General features: G+C 47.5%; 2 protein-coding genes across 4 annotated transcripts in view; one reads left to right on the forward strand and one right to left on the reverse strand.

The window, feature by feature from the left end:
- Window positions 1–18,027, reverse strand: part of GSS (glutathione synthetase) — a 175,590-nt gene that overhangs the window by 53,659 nt on the left and 103,904 nt on the right. Inside the window, exon 1 of one of the 3 annotated variants that reach the window (XM_056549304.1) lies at window positions 5,606–5,754. The exons of 1 other annotated variant lie outside the window; for it this stretch is intronic. The gene's annotated coding sequence lies outside the window, so the exon portion shown is untranslated. Of the gene's footprint in view, window positions 1–5,605; window positions 5,755–18,027 lie in introns of those variants that run through there. One more of the 3 variants, XM_056549303.1, reaches the window with a different exon arrangement.
- The window catches only part of MYH7B (myosin heavy chain 7B), a 207,982-nt gene continuing 196,070 nt past the window's right edge, over window positions 6,116–18,027 (forward strand). The window contains exon 1 of the mRNA XM_056549301.1: window positions 6,116–6,135. The gene's annotated coding sequence lies outside the window, so the exon portion shown is untranslated. The remainder of the gene's footprint in view (window positions 6,136–18,027) is intronic.

Here is an 18,027-nt window from a genome sequence, read left to right on the forward strand (position 1 = left end):
CTATCTACACATCTCCTCTAGTGAAGTAAGTCTACCTCTATGACAATATACCTTAATATGGTTTGACTGTTATTTTCTTCTGAACCGTCCCCGAGCGCTGGTTTGTCTTTCTCCTATATATACGGACCACGGTTTTGTGATTCCGGCTCACCCTGCGCCCTCCCTAAGGGATGTCCATATGACGGAGATTGGCTCCGTTTATAAGCGTGAAGAGGACTCCAGGTGTTAGTGGGGGATCACTGTTTTGTGACCTCCCACATACACCGGGTGAGTAAATACCTCTTATACTTTCATTGGTTTTTGGGATTCGAGCGCCGCCTTTTTTCTTTTTACCTATTATATTTTCCCTATCTAAAGGATAGGGGATAAGATGTCTAATTTCAGGGGTCTATGGCGACGGTCATGTACCCTCCAATACACATGAATGGTGGGGCCATGGTGTAACATCAAGAAGGGGCGGGACGTCACGAGGGGTCGTGGCGTGACATCACGACCACGGTCACCTGCACCAAATGTTCTGAACATACTGTTTAAAACGCTGGATGCTGCACAGAGATCTTCGGGGGTCCCAAAGGCCGGACCCCCGTGATGTCACATCTTCGCGCTCCCATTTTGTGCTGTGCCGCAAGGGAAACATAAAAAAAAAGAAAAAAAAACTGATGCTTACCTAGCCCCGATCCCCCATAGGTCTGCTGCAGATTGCGTTCTCCTCCATGCAGTCTGGTGTATTATGGGACTTTCACCTGGGCTGTCCAGGCATGCTAGGAATTGTATTTTTGCAAGAACTGGAGGCACCCTGGTTAGGAAACACTAAATTAGCATTTGAATTTTGGCAGCAGCCCAGCTCCAGACCCTGCATGATATCGTGCCAGACCGTCGTCTCACGTAATCGCAAATTTTCCCGGGGGGAGGCAATATGTACATATCGCAATTTTCAAAAATCACAATGCGATTGCGGTATATATGGTGCAGCCCTAGTATGGACCATGCACCCGGAACAGGAGAGAGACAAAGTGCACGCGAGCCGACGGTCATAGTGAAGGTGGGCACTGGGGGAGGGGGGGTTGGGTTGAAATTTATCTAGGAGGAAAGCCAGGGATTACATCGGCCTCAGTACTAAGGAAACAAGGCAAAAAGGCAAATATGTCAGGATTAGCATCACGTGTCTCTAGATTATTACTCAAGAAGTTTATAAGCTGCTTTCCCAGTCAGACTGTGGCAATAAACCAACAATAAATTCCTTATATAGCCTTTTAAAGGGGTACTCCACTGCCCGAGCATTCAGAACATTTTGTTCCGAATGCTGGGTGCGGGCTGCAGGGGTTGTGATGTCACGACCACGCCCCTCATGACATCACACCACGCCCCCTCAATGCAAGCCTATGGGAGGCGTGGCATTGAGGGGGCATGGGTGTGGAGTGACATCATGAGGGGCGTGGCAATGACGTCACGACCCACGCAGGCCGCACCCAGCATTGGGAACAAAATGTTCTAAATGCTAGGACAGTGGAGTACCCCTTTAAAGACATTTTTTTTTTTTTTTTTTAAATCAACTGGTGCCAGAAAGTTAAACAGATCTGTAAATTACTTCTATGAAAAAATCTAAATCCTTCCAGTACTTGTCAGCTGCTGTATGCTCCACAGGAAGTTCTTTTCTTTTTGAATTTCCCTTTCTGAGCACAGTGCTCTCTGCTGACACCACTGTCTATTTTAGGAACTGTCCAGAGTAGGAGCAAATCCCCATAGCAAACATATGCTGCTCTGGACAGTTCCTAAAATGGACGGAGGTGTCAGCAGAGAGCACTGTGGTCAGACAGAAAGGAAATTAAAAAAGAAAAGAACTTCCTGTGGAGCATACAACTGGTGATAAGTACTGGAAGGATTAAGATTTTTTTTTTATAGAAGTAATTTACAAAACTGTTTAACTTTCTGGCAGCAGTTGATAACAAAAAAAAAAAGTTTTCCAGCGGAGTACCCCTTTAAGGTGTCACTGACTGTAGACTAAAGGCTTTTTCACACTACAAATCTGCTGCATGAAGAGAACATAGGTGTGAATAGGTTCTCCAATGATCCGTTCATACCGGATCCGGGTCAACAGGTTAATTCTTTTGTCGGAATTCTGTGCGGACTGCATTTCCCTCAGAGGGGACCCCCGCCCCGGAATATCTTTGGGTGGAAATTCTGTAGTGTGAAAGGGCCCTTGGGAAGACATTTAGCAATGTTGGCTGTAGGATGCTGTTCTCCCTGGCAGAATTTTTTGGGGCTTTTTTTTGGGGCTAACTTGCGCCAAGTTTACTATAGAACGGCCTTCATAAATCTCGCACCTTTCGAATTTTATCTCAGATTTCGCTGGCTCCAGCCACAATGAAAAAGGTTGTCTCAACGTGGAATGAATTTTCAGCACTTTGGTAGATGCGTCATTTTATGCGCCTTTTAGCAAAAAAAACCGCACAGAATAAATAACGTCCACTGCATCGGAAACAGCGCACCGCTGGATTTTTTTGCAAAAAGGGCATATAATAAAAAGTGCACACAAAAGGCGCAACAACACACTGCGCCTAAAGATGTGCCTTTTTATCATCAAAAAAAAAAAAAGGCAGAAACACAAAAATAAATGAATTTCGCAAAGGAAAATTTGCAGCTTTTCCAAACTAAAATCCAGATTTTGTAGCGGAATAAGTTAAGAAAAAAAAAAAAAAGGAAGAAAAAAATCTGTGCACCATATACTCCATGGGGGAGATTTATCAAAACCTGAGCAGAGAAGGAGTGGAGCAGTTTCCCATAGCAACCAGATCGCTTCTTTTATTTATAATGAGGTCTCTGTAAAATGAAAGGAGCGATCTGATTGGTTGCTATGGGCAACTGCTTCACGCCTTCTCTACACAAGTTTTGATAAATCTCCCCCCTCCCCCCCCCCCCCCCCATGTGTGAATAATACAGTAATACAGGGGGATCCAAAAAGGTTGGTGCAAAAGTAAAGGCCTGAAATTAAAGTAACATTGGCGGTAAATGGCCGGTGACGTAAAATCAAAGCAAATCTGGCTGAGTTGCCCCCACAGCAACAAAGCAAAGCCCGGTGCATACCAACCATTCTTAGGACAGCCCATGGCAACCAAGCGCAGCGCAGGCCATGGCAACCAAGCGCAGCGCAGGCCATGGCAACCAAGCGCAGCGCAGGCCATGGCAACCAAGCGAAGCGCAGGCCATGGCAACCAAGCGAAGCGCAGGCCATGGCAACCAAGCGCAGCGCAGGCCATGGCAACCAAGCGCAGCGCAGGCCATGGCAACCAAGCGCAGCGCAGGCCATGGCAACCAAGCGCAGCGCAGGCCATGGCAACCAAGCGCAGCGCAGGCCATGGCAACCAAGCGCAGCGCAGGCCATGGCAACCAAGCGCAGCGCAGGCCATGGCAACCAAGCGCAGCGCAGGCCATGGCAACCAAGCGCAAGGCAGGCCATGGCAACCAAGCGCAAGGCAGGCCATGGCAACCAAGCGCAAGGCAGGCCATGGCAACCAAGCGCAAGGCAGGCCATGGCAACCAAGCGCAAGGCAGGCCATGGCAACCAAGCGCAAGGCAGGCCATGGCAACCAAGCGCAAGGCAGGCCATGGCAACCAAGCGCAAGGCAGGCCATGGCAACCAAGCGCAAGGCAGGCCATGGCAACCAAGCGCAAGGCAGGCCATGGCAACCAAGCGCAAGGCAGGCCATGGCAACCAAGCGCAAGGCAGGCCATGGCAACCAAGCGCAAGGCAGGCCATGGCAACCAAGCGCAAGGCAGGCCATGGCAACCAAGCGCAAGGCAGGCCATGGCAACCAAGCGCGCCATGGCAACCAAGCGCAACGCAGGCCATGGCAACCAATCACTCGTCTCGGAAAATGAGGACCACAGTGCTTGGGCCCTGTTCTTGAGATCATGGAAGGTCCCAGCAGTCGGACCCTTCAATAAGTTCCCCTTTAATAAGTTTGTGTTAAGTTCTCTCAGTTATGAATACAGAGGCTATAATTTTGCGCCATTTTTTTTCTTGTACATCAAAGAAACTGAGCCTCTAGAGCAGTGGTCTTCAACCTGCGGACCTCCAGATGTTGCAAAACTACATCTCCCAGCATGCCCGGACAGCCAACGGCTGTTTGGGCATGCTGGGAGTTGTAGTTTTGCAACATCTGGAGGTCCGCAGGTTGAAGACCACTGCTCTAGAGCCATCTTTTTCAGTCATGTGTTCTTTGGCTTACTGAGGAGTTTTCCAGGAGGAGCTCTAATGGGATTTACCACACGGCATGCTGGGAGTTGTAGTTTTGCAACAGCTGAAGACTCACAGAAGGAATACCACTGCTATATACCCGTGTTTCCCAACCAGGATTTCCCCAGCTGTTGCAAAACTACAACTCGCAGCATGCCCGGACAGCCAAAGGCTGTCCCGGGTATGCTGGGAATTGTAGTTTTGCAACAGCTGAAGATTCACAGAAGGAAGACCATGCTATATACCAGAGTATGTTGGGAGCTGTAGTTTTGCAACAGCTGGAGAGAAAGGCTGTTCAGGCATGTTGGAAGTTGTAGTTTTTCAACAGCTGAAGACTCACAGAAGGAAAACCATGTTATATGTCGGTGTATGCTGGGAGTTGTAGTTTTGCAACAGCTGAAGATTCACAGAAGGCAGTCCACTGCTATATACCAGTGTTTCCAGACCAGGCTGTCTGGGCATGCTGGAAATTGTAGTTTTGCAACAGCTGAAGACTCACAGAAGGAAGACCATGCTATATACCAGTGTATGTTGGGAGCTGTAGTTTTGCAACAGCTGGAGACTCACAGAAGGCAGTCCACTGCTATATACCAGTGTTTCCAGACCAGGCTGTCCGGGCATGCTGGAAATTGTACTTTTCCAACAGCTGGAGACTCACTGAAGGAAGACCATGCTATATACCAGTGTATACTGGGAATTGTAGTTTTGCAACATCTGGAGAGAAAGGCTGTCCAGGCATGCTGGGGGTTGTAGTTTTGAAACAGCTGGAGACTCACAGAAGGAAAACCATGTTATATGCCGGTGTATGCTGAGAGTTGTAGTTTTGCAACAGCTGGAGACTCACAGAAGGAAGACCAAGCCATATACCAGTGTATGCTGGGAGTTGTAGTTTTGCAAAAGCTAGAGAAGAAAATACCAGTGTTTCCCAAGCAGAGTAGCCCCAGCTGTTGCAATACTACAACTCCCAGCATGCCCCGCAGCCAAAGGCATGCTGTGAGTTGTAGTTTTGCAACAGCTGGAGACTCACAGAAGGAAGACCAAGCCAAATACCAGTGTATGCTGGGAGTTGTAGTTTTGCAAAAGCTAGAGAAGAAAATACCAGTGTTTCCCAAGCAGAGTAGCCCCAGCTGTTGCAATACTACAACTCCCAGCATGCCCCGCAGCCAAAGGCATGCTGAGAGTTGTAGTTTTTCATCAGCTGGAGACCCCCTGGTTGGGAAGCACAGCTGTATACAACATGATTCATTCATATCTATTCAAGTCTATGAAAACTGACTGCACCAAACATATATACATTACATCCATGAATTCATATACACACAAGTGTCTGCCCAGGTCGGGTACACTGAATAATATGAAGCTTCTTACAGGACTCACCGGTTCCTTCCACTTCTTCAGTCTCCCCAGCTATGTGTCAGACACTTCAGGACAGCAACATGAGAGGGAGGAGCCTCACCCAAATGCATCTTCTTGATTGGTTGGCAGATCGAGGCTTGGAACGCACATGGTGTGACGTAAGTTACGTGATTCTGCTGATTGGCTTACAGTGAACGCTTCAGATTCACTCCCCTGATTCAATTCATCATGACAGTGCAGTAAAGCGGAGCCAGGCGGAGAGGAGGCGGGACCAGGTGGGGAGGAGGCGGGGCCAGGTGGGGAGGAGGCGGGGCCAGACGGGGAGGAGGCGTGACCGCAGAGGCAGAGATTATAAGGGGGGGGCGTGTGTCTCAAAGACAGTATTACATTGAGTGGGCGTGGTCTCAATGGACGTTGCGCTTAGAGGGGCGTGACTTCAGAAGTAGCGATGATTGCTGTGGGCGCCAAAGTAAGTGTGTGAGGAGAAAGAGGACATTTCTACATGAGGTGATTGGCCGCATCGCTCAGCACCACCATGAGGTGTCAGTACATTTTCTACAGATTTACTAAGAGTGTCCGGTTATTTTCTGAGTGGGTTTTTTTTTTCCGAAATTTTTTTTATCAATGTTTCGCGCATGTCAGGAAAATTCTGTCGCATGATATTAAATTCTGTCGCACGGAAAAAAAAAAAGGTTCGCACAGGAGAAATAAAAGCAAATAAATAAAGCAAAGTAACTGCAACAGGATGTAACTTTACATTCCTGGTCGTTAATGGGTTAACAAACAAAAAGAAAAAAAAAGGAAAGACAAGATTTAAAAAAAAAGAGAAATTCCCCAAAAAAATAAAAAAACGTAATATAAAAAGCTACTAAGGGGACAAAGTAACAGGATTTTCAAAAAAAAACCCCACCTCAAGGCAGTCAGGTTTTCAAGTTCAGTATTTCACAATCTTTCTGGTGGGTTTTTAAAGGGGTACTCCGGCCCAAGACATCTTATCCCCCTATCCTAAGGGTAGGTAATAAGATGTCTGATCACTGGGGACCCCCACAATCTAGCATGCAGCACCCACCAGGAAGCACTGGAGGCTCTCAGTGTTATACCACGGGGACAGAGTATCGTGACATCACGACTCCGCCCCTGTGATGTCACGCCCGCCCCCTCAATGTAAGTCTATGGGAGGGGGCGTGACGGCCCCTCAATGCAAGTCTATGAGAGGGGGCGTGACAGCCGTCACGCCCCCTCCCATAGACTTGCATTGAGGGGCCGTCACGCCCCCTCCCATAGACTTACATTGAGGGGCCGTCACGCCCCCTCCCATAGACTTGCGTTGAGGGGCCTTCACGCCCCCTCCCATAGACTTGCATTGAGGGGTCTTCACGCCCCCTCCCATAGACTTGCATTGAGGGGCCGTCACGCCCCCTCCCATAGACTTACATTGAGGGGCTGTCACGCCCTCTCCCATAGACTTGCATTGAGGGGCCGTCACGCCCCCTCCCATAGACTTGCATCGAGGGGCCGTCACGCTCCCTCCCATAGACTTACATTGAGGGGCCGTCACGCCCTCTCCCATAGACTTACATTGAGGGGCCGTCACGCCCCCTCCCATAGACTTACATTGAGGGGCCGTCACGCCCCCTCCCATAGACTTGCATTGAGGGGCCGTCACGCCCCCTCCCATAGACTTGCATTGAGGGGCCGTCACGCCCCCTCCCATAGACTTGCATTGAGGGGCCGTTACACCCCCTCCCATAGACTTGCATTGAGGGGCCGTCACGCCCTCTCCCATAGACTTGCAGTGAGGGGGCGGGGCATGACGTCACTATACTCCGTCCCCTTGGTCGGGAGGCATAACACTGAGAGCCTCCAGCGCTTCCTGCAGTGCTTACAGGTGGGTGCTGCAATTTAGATTGCGATCAGACTTTGTATAGGGGATAAGATGTCTTGGGGCCGGAGTACCCCTTTAAATACAACTGTCGGGTTTTCAGGAAAATGTCGGGAACACGCGCCTAATTATGCAAACCACGCCCCCTTTAGTCAGGATAAAAAACATACTCTGAGTAATTTGAAAACAGTCGGGTTTTTACCAGTAAAATGTGTCGCACAAAGTGTCGTAGTGGACGTGCGACTCAAATTGTGTCACATAACCCGATAAAAAGAGTCGGGATCATGTTAGTAAATCAGGGCCAAAGGGAACGTTCACTCGTGCGCAGATTTGATGCGCAGGATTTTCTGCTGCAGATTTCAATGTAAGCTAAATGACTGAGCGCAGCTTCTAATCGGCAGTTACAAATCCTGCGCATCAAATCTGCGCAGGATCCTGTACGTGTGACCGTACCAAAAAATGGGAATTACTCTCTTGTAAATCAAAATATACCAAGTATTGCAAAAAGAAACTGCAAATATTTTACTCACTGATTATATATATGTATATGTGTGTATATACAGTTGTATGAAGTAATATGGTAAGTTCTATAGAAATAGAAAAATGATGCACATGTTAACCCCTTAAGGACGCAGCTATTTAATATTTTTGAGCTATTGTGTTTTCCTCCTTGCCTTTTTTTTTATTTTTTAAATCAGATATTTTGTATTACATTTTAACATTTACATACATGTGGTGGCCCAGTATAGGAGTTATACCCCTGTACCCTTGCTGTCCTGTCAGGCAGCCTCCCTGCAGTGTCCCCTGGGCCCCCAACACCTGTCCCCTTATGTATATATATATATATATTATCTGCCATGTGTTATACTGTAAAATGTATATAAGAGTGTTATTGCTTTAACCTGTTCAGGACCCAGGGCGTAATTTTACGCCCCGGTGCCCTGGTACTTAAGGACCCAGGGCGTAAACTTACGCCCTGGCGGTTTCCGGTCCCTGCTGTGCGCCGGGCAGAGATCGGAAGCGGATGCCTGCTGAAATCCTTCAGCAGGCATCCAGGGCAAACGCCGAGGGGGGCCATGTAGGCCCCCCATGTCGGCGATCGCCGCAAATCGCAAGGGAAATCGCCCTTGCGATCTGCGGCGATACCGGGCTGATCGGGTCTCTGGGACCCGACCGCCCGGTAATTTTGCATAATCCCGGCTGTCACAGACAGCCAGGACCATGCTGAAGCATAGGAGCGAGGTGGCAAGCCGGCCACCTCCTCCGATCCCCTGCGATCCGTCAGTTAGTTAACCGACCAATCGCAGAGGGGGGGGGCGGTTACTTCCTCCCGCCCTGCCCGGCCCCTGAAAGTCCGGGGAGGACGGAAGGAAGACCAGAGGATGCGGCGGGGGACGGGGGAGTGCTGGGGACCGGCCCCGGTACTTACCTCGTCCCTGAAGACCCGGATCCCTGCGATGAAGACGGCGGCGACAGGTGAGTGGATCTTCAGCCGCGGTCGGGCCCTTTACAGCAATGCACGTCGCCGTAAAGCGACATGCATTGTTGTAATGGGACCCTGTATACTACAACTCCCAGCATGCCCAGACAGCCCTTGGCGTCTGGGCATGCTGGGAGTTGCAGTTTTGCAACATCTGGAGGTCCACAGTTTGGAGACCACTGTACCCTTCCAGATGTTGCAAAACTACACATCCTCAGCATGCCCTTACTGTCCAGGCATGCTGGGAGTTGTAGTTCTGTATAACATCTGGCCCTTCAGATGTTGCAGAACTACAACTCCAAGCATGCCTTGACAGTTTTGGCATACTGGGAGTTGTAGTTTTGCAACATCTGGAAGGGCACAGATTGGGAACCACTGTATTAGTGGTCTGCAAACTGTAGTCCTCCAGATGTTGCAAAACTACAACTACAAGCATGCTGGGAGTTGTAGTTCGGCAACATCTGGCTCTAAAGATGTTGCCGAACTACTACTCCCAGCATGCCTGAGAATGCTGTGAGTTGTGGTTTTGCAACAACTGGAGGCACACTGGTTGGGAAACATAGTCTGTTTCCTAACTCAGCGTTTCCCAACCCGTGTGCCTCCAGCTGTTGCAAAACTATAACTACCAGCATGCACTGATAGACTGTGCATGCTGGGCGTTGTAGTTTTGCAACAGCTGGAGGTCCCCCCCTGTGAATGTACAGGATACATTCACATGGGCAGGGGGCTTACAGTGATTATCAGGCTGCAAGTTTGCGATGCAGCAAATTTTGCGCGGCAGCGGAAACTCGCTGTAATCCCCCGCCCGTGTGACTGTACCCTAAAAACACTACACTACACTAACACAAAATAAAATAAAAAGTAAAAAAAACACTACATATACACATACCCCTACACAGCCCCCCTCCCCTCCCCAATAAAAATGAAAAACGTCTGGTACGCCACTGTTTCCAAAATGGAGCCTCCAGCTGTTGCAAAACAACAACTCCCAGTATTGCCGGACAGCCGTTGACTGTCCAAGCATGCTGGGAGTTTTGCAACAGCTGGAGGCACCCTGTTTGGGAATCACTGGCGTAGAATACCCCTATGTCCACCCCTATGCAAGTCCCTAATTCAGGCCTCAAATGCGCATGGCGCTCTCACTTCAGAGCCCTGTCGTATTTCAAGGCAACAGTTTAGGGTCACATATGGGGTATCGCCGTACTCGGGAGAAATTGCCTAACAAATTTTGGGGGGCTTTTTCTCCTTTCACCCCTTATGAAAAGGTGAAGTTGTGGTCTACACCAGCATGTTAGTGTAAAAAAATAAATTTTTTACACTAACATGCTGGTGTTGCCTTATACTTTTCATTTTGACAAGAGGTAAAAGGGAAAAAAGACCCCCAAAATTTATAACACAATTTCTCCCGAGTACGGAGATACCCCATATGTGAGCGCAAAGTGCTCTGGGGGCGCACAACAAGGCCCAGAAGGGAGAGTGCACCATGTACATTTGAGGGGATTTGCACAGGGGTGGCTGATTGTTACAGCGGTTTTGACAAACACAAAAAAAAAAAACACATGTGACCCCATTTCGGAAACTACACCCCTCACGGAATGTAATGAGGGGTGCAGTGAGAATTTACACCCCACTGGTGTCTGACAGATCTTTGTAACAGTGGGCTGTGCAAATAAAACATTTTGTACAGCCCACTGTTTCAAAGATCTGACAGACACCAGTGGGTTGTACATGCTCACTGTACCCCTTGTTACGTTCCTCAAGGGGTCTAGTTTCCAAAATGGTATGCCATGTGGTGCTGTCCTGGCACCATAGGGGCTTCCTAAATGCGACATGCCCCCGAGCAAAATTTGCTCTCAAAAAGCCAAATATGACTCCTTCTCTTCTGAGCATTGTAGTTCGCCCGTAGTGCACTTCAGGTCAACTTATGGGGTCCCTCCATACTCAGAAGAGGTGGGGTTACAAATTTTCGGGTTTATTTTCTGCTATTAACCCTTTCAAAAATGTGAAATTTGGGGGGAAACACACATTTTAGTGAAAAAAATTATATATTTTTTTACATATGCAAAAGTTGTGAAACACCTGTGGGGTATTAAGGCACGCTTTATTCCTTGTTACGTTCCTCAAGGGGTCTAGTTTCCAAAATGGTATGCCGTGTGGAGGGGTTTTGCTGTTCTGGCACCATAGGGGCTTCCTAAATGCAACATGCCCCCCAAAAACCATTTCAGAAAAACATACACTCAAAATCCCCTTGTCGCTCCTTTGCTTCTGAGCCCTCTACTGCGCCCACCGAACACTTTACATAGACATATGAGGTATGTGCTTACTCGAGAGAAACTGGGCTACAAAAATAACAATCCATTTTCTCCTTTTACCCCTTGTAAAAATAAAAAAATTGGGTCTACAAGAACATGCGAGTGTAAAAAATGAAGATTGGGAATTTTCTCCTTCACTTTGCTGCTATTCCTGTGAAACACCTAAAGGGTTAAAATGCTGACTGAATGTAATTTTGAATATTTGGGTGGTGCAGTTTTTATAATGGGGTCATTTGTGGGGTATTTCTAAGATGAAGACCCTTCAAATCCACTGCAAACCTGAACTGGTCCCTGAAAAATTGTGATTTTGGAAATTTTGCGAAAAATTGGAAAATTGCTGCTGAACTTTGAAGCCCTCTGGTGTCTTCCAAAAGTAAAAACATGTCAATTTTATGATGCAAACATAACGTAGACATATTGTATATGTGAATTAAAAAAGATAATTATTTGGAATATCCATTTTCCTTACAAGCAGAGAGCTTCAAAGTTAGAAAAATGCTAAATTTTCTAATTTTTCATCAAATTTTGGGATTTTTCACCAAGAAAGGATGCAAGTTACCACAAAATTTTACCACTATGTTAAAGTAGAATATGTCACGAAAAAACAATCTCAGAATCAGAATGATAACTAAAAGCATTCCAGAGTTATTAATGTTTAAAGTGACAGTGGTCAAATGTTCAAAAAATGGCCGGGTCCTAAGGTGTAAAATGGCTGGGTCCTTAAGGGGTTAAAGGAAAACTGGCGGCTTGCTCCACCTGCACTAACCAGAGGTACTGGCCGGTAGCGCGGGGAATGCTGATCAGTTTGATGCTTACCGTTCCCGGATCCGCCTCGCCGTTCGCCCGTTATCTTCTTTTGTCTTGATATGCAAATTAGCTGCTAACTGGCATGGGCGGGGTTACTGCCTTCATCTTGCTCTGTGACATAACCACCGCTCCTGTCTACACCCGGAAGCCGCTTAAGCGCAGTGGAGTCATGAAATCAGCGGTGAGGAGAGTGAGATGATGACAGAGAACATGAATATTCATAAGCCAGGCGGTGCTGCGGGCCGGGCGACGGTTACGTTACAGTGCCATATGAAGGCAGTAACCCCGCCCGTGCCAGATAGCAGCTAATTTGCATATCAAGACGAAAGAAGATAACGGGCAAACGGCATGGCGGATCCAGGCATGGTATACATCAAACTGATCAGCGACCCCCGCACTACCAGCCAGTACCTCTGGTTAGTGCGCGGGTTGGGGGGGGGGGGGGGGGGGACAAGCTGACAGTTTTCCTTTAAGGCTTCTTTCACTCTACAAAATTACTCCTTTTTAAAGATCTGTACGAAGTTCCGTCTGAAAATCAGCTGAATACGGCAGTTACAGAATCCTATACGGCGGTTAGAAAATCCCATTATAATTTATGGGATTTTTCTAATAGCCGTTTTAGCCCGTTATAGCCCGTTATTAATAACGGCCGTTATTTTGTGACAGAAGATAGTAACGGGAGAAATAGTGCATGCACGGACCATGATGAATGACCACAGAACTGCTCTGGTTAAATGTCGTAGAGTAGTGTGGACTGTGCAACTGTATGAAATGTTGGACAGACCTTAAAGGGGTACTCCGGTGGAATTTTTAAATGAACTGATGCCAGAAAGTTAATCAGATTTGTACATTACTTCTATTAAAAAATCTTTACCCTTCCAGTACTTTTTAGCAGCTGTATGCTACAGAGGAAATTTTATTCTTTTTTGTCTTGTCCACAGTGCTCTCTGCCGACACCTCTGTCCGTGTCAGGAACTGTCCAGAGCAGCATAGGTTTACTATGGGGATTTTCCCCTACTCTGGACAGTTCCTGATATGGGCATCAGGTGTCAGCAGAGAGCGCTGTGGACAAGACAAAAAAGAAATTAAAAAAGAAACGAATTTCCTCTGTAGCAAACAACTGCTAAAAAGTACTGGAAGATTTTTTTAATAGAAGAAATTTACAAATCTTTTTAGCTTTCTGGCACCAGTTATTCTCTCCTAAAATAACAGTGCCCAACGCACCCCATGGACTATATTGTGGTCCATTGGGACCCGTTATTGACCGTCATGACCAGTCAAAATTACAGGTGTCAAACTGCAAATGGGACCGCCACCATCTCCAGGACGGGACCCCGGTGCTCTCAGTGAGGAGCGTTTGTCGTCTGGTAGACGGCACGCCCTCCATTCATTTCTATGGGAGCGCTGATGATGCCTGAGAGCTGTACTCTAATCTTTTCGGCTCTCCCATAGAAATAAATTGAGCGCATGCCGGCATGCTTTTTAAGAGCCATAAGTCTTTTAATTTTCCACCTTCAGACACTTATAAGGGCTTGTTTTTTGGGCCACCAATTGTACTTTGTAAGGACATCATTTATTTTACCACAAAATCTACGGTGAAGCACATAAAAAATATTTGTGGGGCGAAATTGAAAAAAGTAACTAAATTTAAAAAAAACTGCCATTTTTCATTCACGTTTCATTCTGTTTCTACGCAGTGCATTTCTCATTAAACATTTTCTCTTTATTCTGTAGGGCCGTAAGATTACAGAGATACCCAATTTATATATGTTTTGGGGTTTTTTACTACTTAAAATACCGGTAATCAGAACTTTTTTAAAGAAAATTAGTATGCTTAAAATTGTCCTCTCCTGACCCCTATGACACTTTTATTTTTACTTTTCTCAGGCTGTTTGATGCATTTCATTTTTATTTCTGAAATACGGAAGAAGCGGCACTCCAGGGATTGTAATCCAAATAAGATAGTTTTATTCACCCATCAGTGAGATGCAACGTTTCGATCCACAATCCGGATCTTTATCAAGCAGATCCGGATTGTGGATCGAAACGTTGCATCTCACTGATGGGTGAATAAAACTATCTTATTTGGATTACAATCCCTGGAGTGCCGCTTCTTCCGTATTTCTTCAATATCTGGGATCTTGAGTCGGACCCCTGGAGCTTGTGCACCCACTCTGGACTATAAGTCCTCCACTGTGCCTTACCTCACTTCCCTCTGCTTTTTCATTTTTATTTCTGGTACATGAAGTGACCAAAAATCAGCAATTTCGATCTTTGGTATTTTTTATGTTTAGCGTTTATTAGTGTGGCCATTTTCGCATGCGACGATACCACATATGTTTATGTTTATTTTTGTTTATATTATTTTATTCAGTTATTTTTTGCTTCTCCAGGGTGCTTTGGCAGGCTGGAGCAATGGAGTGCCAATAACAATGATCAATGTTGTGCTATAGGACGGCATTGATCAGTGTATGCAATCAAATGATTACATGTAATAGTCCCCTATGGGGACTTAAAAATAGTGGGAAGAAGGTGTTAAAGGGGTACTCCACTGGAAAACAAAATCAACTGGTGCCAGAAAGTTAAACAGATTTGTAAATTACTTCTATTTAAAGGAAATCTGTCACCAGTGTCACCTGCACTAACCTGTCAGTACCTCAGGTGACACTGATGACAACGGTACTTACCTTGTCCCGTTCCGTTGCGGGGATCTCCGGTAATTTTCTCTGATAAGCTTCAGCTCCGGCCTGACATGGGGCACAGGTGAAGCTTAGTGACATCCCAGCTGCTGTTCTCTAGTAGCAGGACCCAGCAGCGAGCAGCAGTGGTGACGTCACTAAGCTCTGCCCATGCCCCGAGCCGCTGCTGCTCTCTGATGGGTCTTGCAGCAGCGGTGACGTCACTAAGCTCCGCCCGTGCCACAAGCTGGGCCGGAGCTGAAGCTTAATGGAGATCCCCGTCACGGAATGGGACATGGTAAGTACCGTTGTCATCAGTGTCACCTGCACTATCTGTCCAGGTTAGTGCAGGGGACACTGGTGACAGATTTCCTTTAAAAAACCTTACCCCTTCCAGTACTTATCAGCTGCTGTATGCTCCACAGGAAGTTCTTTTCTTTTTGAATTTCCTTTCTGCCTGACCACAGTGCTGTCTGCTGACACCTCTGTCCATTTTAGGAACTGTCCAGAGCAGGAGCAAATCCCTATAGCAAACCTCTTTTGCTCTGGATAGTTCCTGACATGGACAGAGGTGTCAGCAGAGAGCACTGTGGTCAGACAGAAAGGAAATTAAAAAATAAAATAACTTCTTTAGCAGCTGATAAGTACTGGAAGGATTAAGATTTTTTTATAGAAGTAATTTATGAATCTGTTTAACTTTCTGGCACCAGTTGATTTAAAAGAAAATGTTTTCCAATGGAGTACCCCTTTAATAAATATGAGTAAGCCCCCTCCCCTAATAAAAGTTTGAATCACCCCCCTTTTCTCATTTTTCAAAATAAAATAATGTAAACAACAACAAAAAATGTATGGGTTCCGGCATGTGAATGTGAGAAGGGCAAAGACAGAGCTCTGTCCTGCCCCTTCCTTACACCTGCTCCCCGCCGCTCTAATCTGCAACCTTTGAGATTCTACTCAATCCTGTTGGGTATCTTAAAGTCTGGATGACCGAATGGACCGTTTTTTCCTGGAGCGGGGATGGACAAGGTCAGCGAGTGAGAACTTCTTCACTGCCATTGGGGGAGGCAGGCGTGGGCAAGATGGCAGGGGTTCGCGCCACTACTGAGGACTCTATGCCGAGTACCCCTGCGCTGCAAATGGGAGCACCAGTCCTATTGTCACAGTACTCGGAAGATATCCTTATAACAGGGCTCTCGATCTCTTTCAAAGCATTGGCCATGCTTCTAGCCGCAGAAGCGGCCAAGCTGCTTCTGCCGGACATTAAACAGCAACTTGATTCCACCATACATAACCTCCACGCTTTCCACAGTACAAGGGGAGATCTTGTTACATACCAGCCAGCTGGCCGACCTGGAAGGGTGGCTTAGTGTAGCTGAGGAAGAAATAATGGTGATGAAACAACAACTCCAAGTCGCTGCGATTTACTAAAACACTGCAGGACAAAACAGATGACTTGGAAAATTGCTGCCAACCAATATCAGACTAGTAGGGCTGCCTGAAAACATCCCCGGGCATCTACTATTTACCATCTGCGCTGAAGACTTACCGCAAGCGCTGGGCTTATCTGATCGTTATACAGTGGAGAGGGCTCACAGGTTGGGGCCTTTGCGGTCTCAGAATACCACCACTTCTCCTTCGGCTGAAACAAGACCGAGACAGGTCATCGCAAAATACCTGAACTATACATATAAGGCGCTTCTTCTGACAACATACAAGAAATTGACCTTGCCATTGATTATACGGGGTCACCGTGTCCTGCTATTCAATGACTTTAGCTGAGGTAGCTAAAAGATGCAAAGCATTCTCTCCTATATGCTCTCAACTTGTAGCCCAGCAATGCAAGTTTGTTCTGCAATATCCAGCGACACTTCGTATTTTCAAGGCTGATGGCTCCACTGAAACATTTCGCACTTTAGAGGATGCCCAGGCAACCCCACAGCTATTGGCAGTAGTGGAAGCGAATGCCGCGAATGAGAAGAACAAACGCAGACGCCATAAGAGCCCGCCATTACCAACTGTCGCCATGGAGTGAGTATGACATCGTCCTGACTTTTCTCTGACCTAAGCTTTTTGCTATCTCTGGAGACTGACTGTAGTTTTCTGTCCACGCATCAGCTCTCTGGACTATGACTTTAGTTTTTTTTGTTCCCCGGTTCTATCTTCCTCAGGGCTGCTCTGCTACAAATTTTTGTTGGACCCCCTTGTGCCTTTCTGGCCATATGGATCAACTCCCAGATTAGATGGAGGACGCTATGCTGTTATGCACGGCCATGCATATCCCTTTCATCTCTTTACCAATATCGCTCTCGGAGTGACTGGAACGATGATCTCTGACTGTAACGCATGTAATACTATCTACGTGTTACCCTGCTGTTAGGATTTTATTACACTTATATTAGCAGTCTCATACTGTGCAGGGCTGTGGAGTCGGTAGATAAATGTTCCGACTCTGCAGTTTTTTGTACTTCCGACTCCGGCTCCTCTGTATTGTTACGCTGAGCGCTCCGGGTCTCCGCTCCTCCCCGAAGCGCTCGCAGCATTCTTTAATTCGCAGCGCTCCGGTCAGACCTGCTGACCGGGTGCGCTGCGATATTGCTCCCAGCCGGGATGCGATTCGCGATGCGGGACGCGCCCGCTCGCGATGCGCATCTCGGTCCCCGTACCTGACCCGTTCCCCGTCTGTGTTGTCCCTGTGCGCGCGGCCCCGCTCCTTAGGGCGCGCGCGCGCCGGGTCTCTGCAATTTAAAGGGCCAGTGCACCAATGATGGTGCCTGGTCCAATCTCCCTGATTAGTTTCCACCTGTGCACTCCCTACTTATACCTCACTTCCCCTGCACTCCCTCGCCGGATCTTGTTGCCCTTGTGCCAGAGAAAGCCTTTCCTTGAGTGTTCCTAGCCTGTGTTCCAGACCTCCTGCCGTTGCCCCTGACTACGATCCTTGCTGCCTGCCCTGACCTTCTGCTACGTCCGACCTTGCTCTTGCCTTATCCCTTGTACCATGCCTATCTCAGCAGTCAGAGAGGTTGAGCCGTTGCCGGTGGATACGACCTGGTTGCTACCGCCGCTGCAAGACCATCCCGCTTTGCGGCGGGCTCTGGTGAAAACCAGTAGCTACTTAGAACCGGTCCACCGACACGGTCCACGCCAAACCCTCTCAGCATGGATTCTGCTGAGGTGCCGCTGTCAAGTCTTGCCGACATTTCCACGGTGATTGCCCAGCAATCCCTAATGATCACCCAACGAAATCACCAGCTGGCATACTTGACCACCGTGAC

Source organism: Hyla sarda, chromosome 12 (genome assembly GCF_029499605.1).
Source record: "Hyla sarda isolate aHylSar1 chromosome 12, aHylSar1.hap1, whole genome shotgun sequence".
Classification (NCBI taxonomy): domain Eukaryota; kingdom Metazoa; phylum Chordata; class Amphibia; order Anura; family Hylidae; genus Hyla; species Hyla sarda.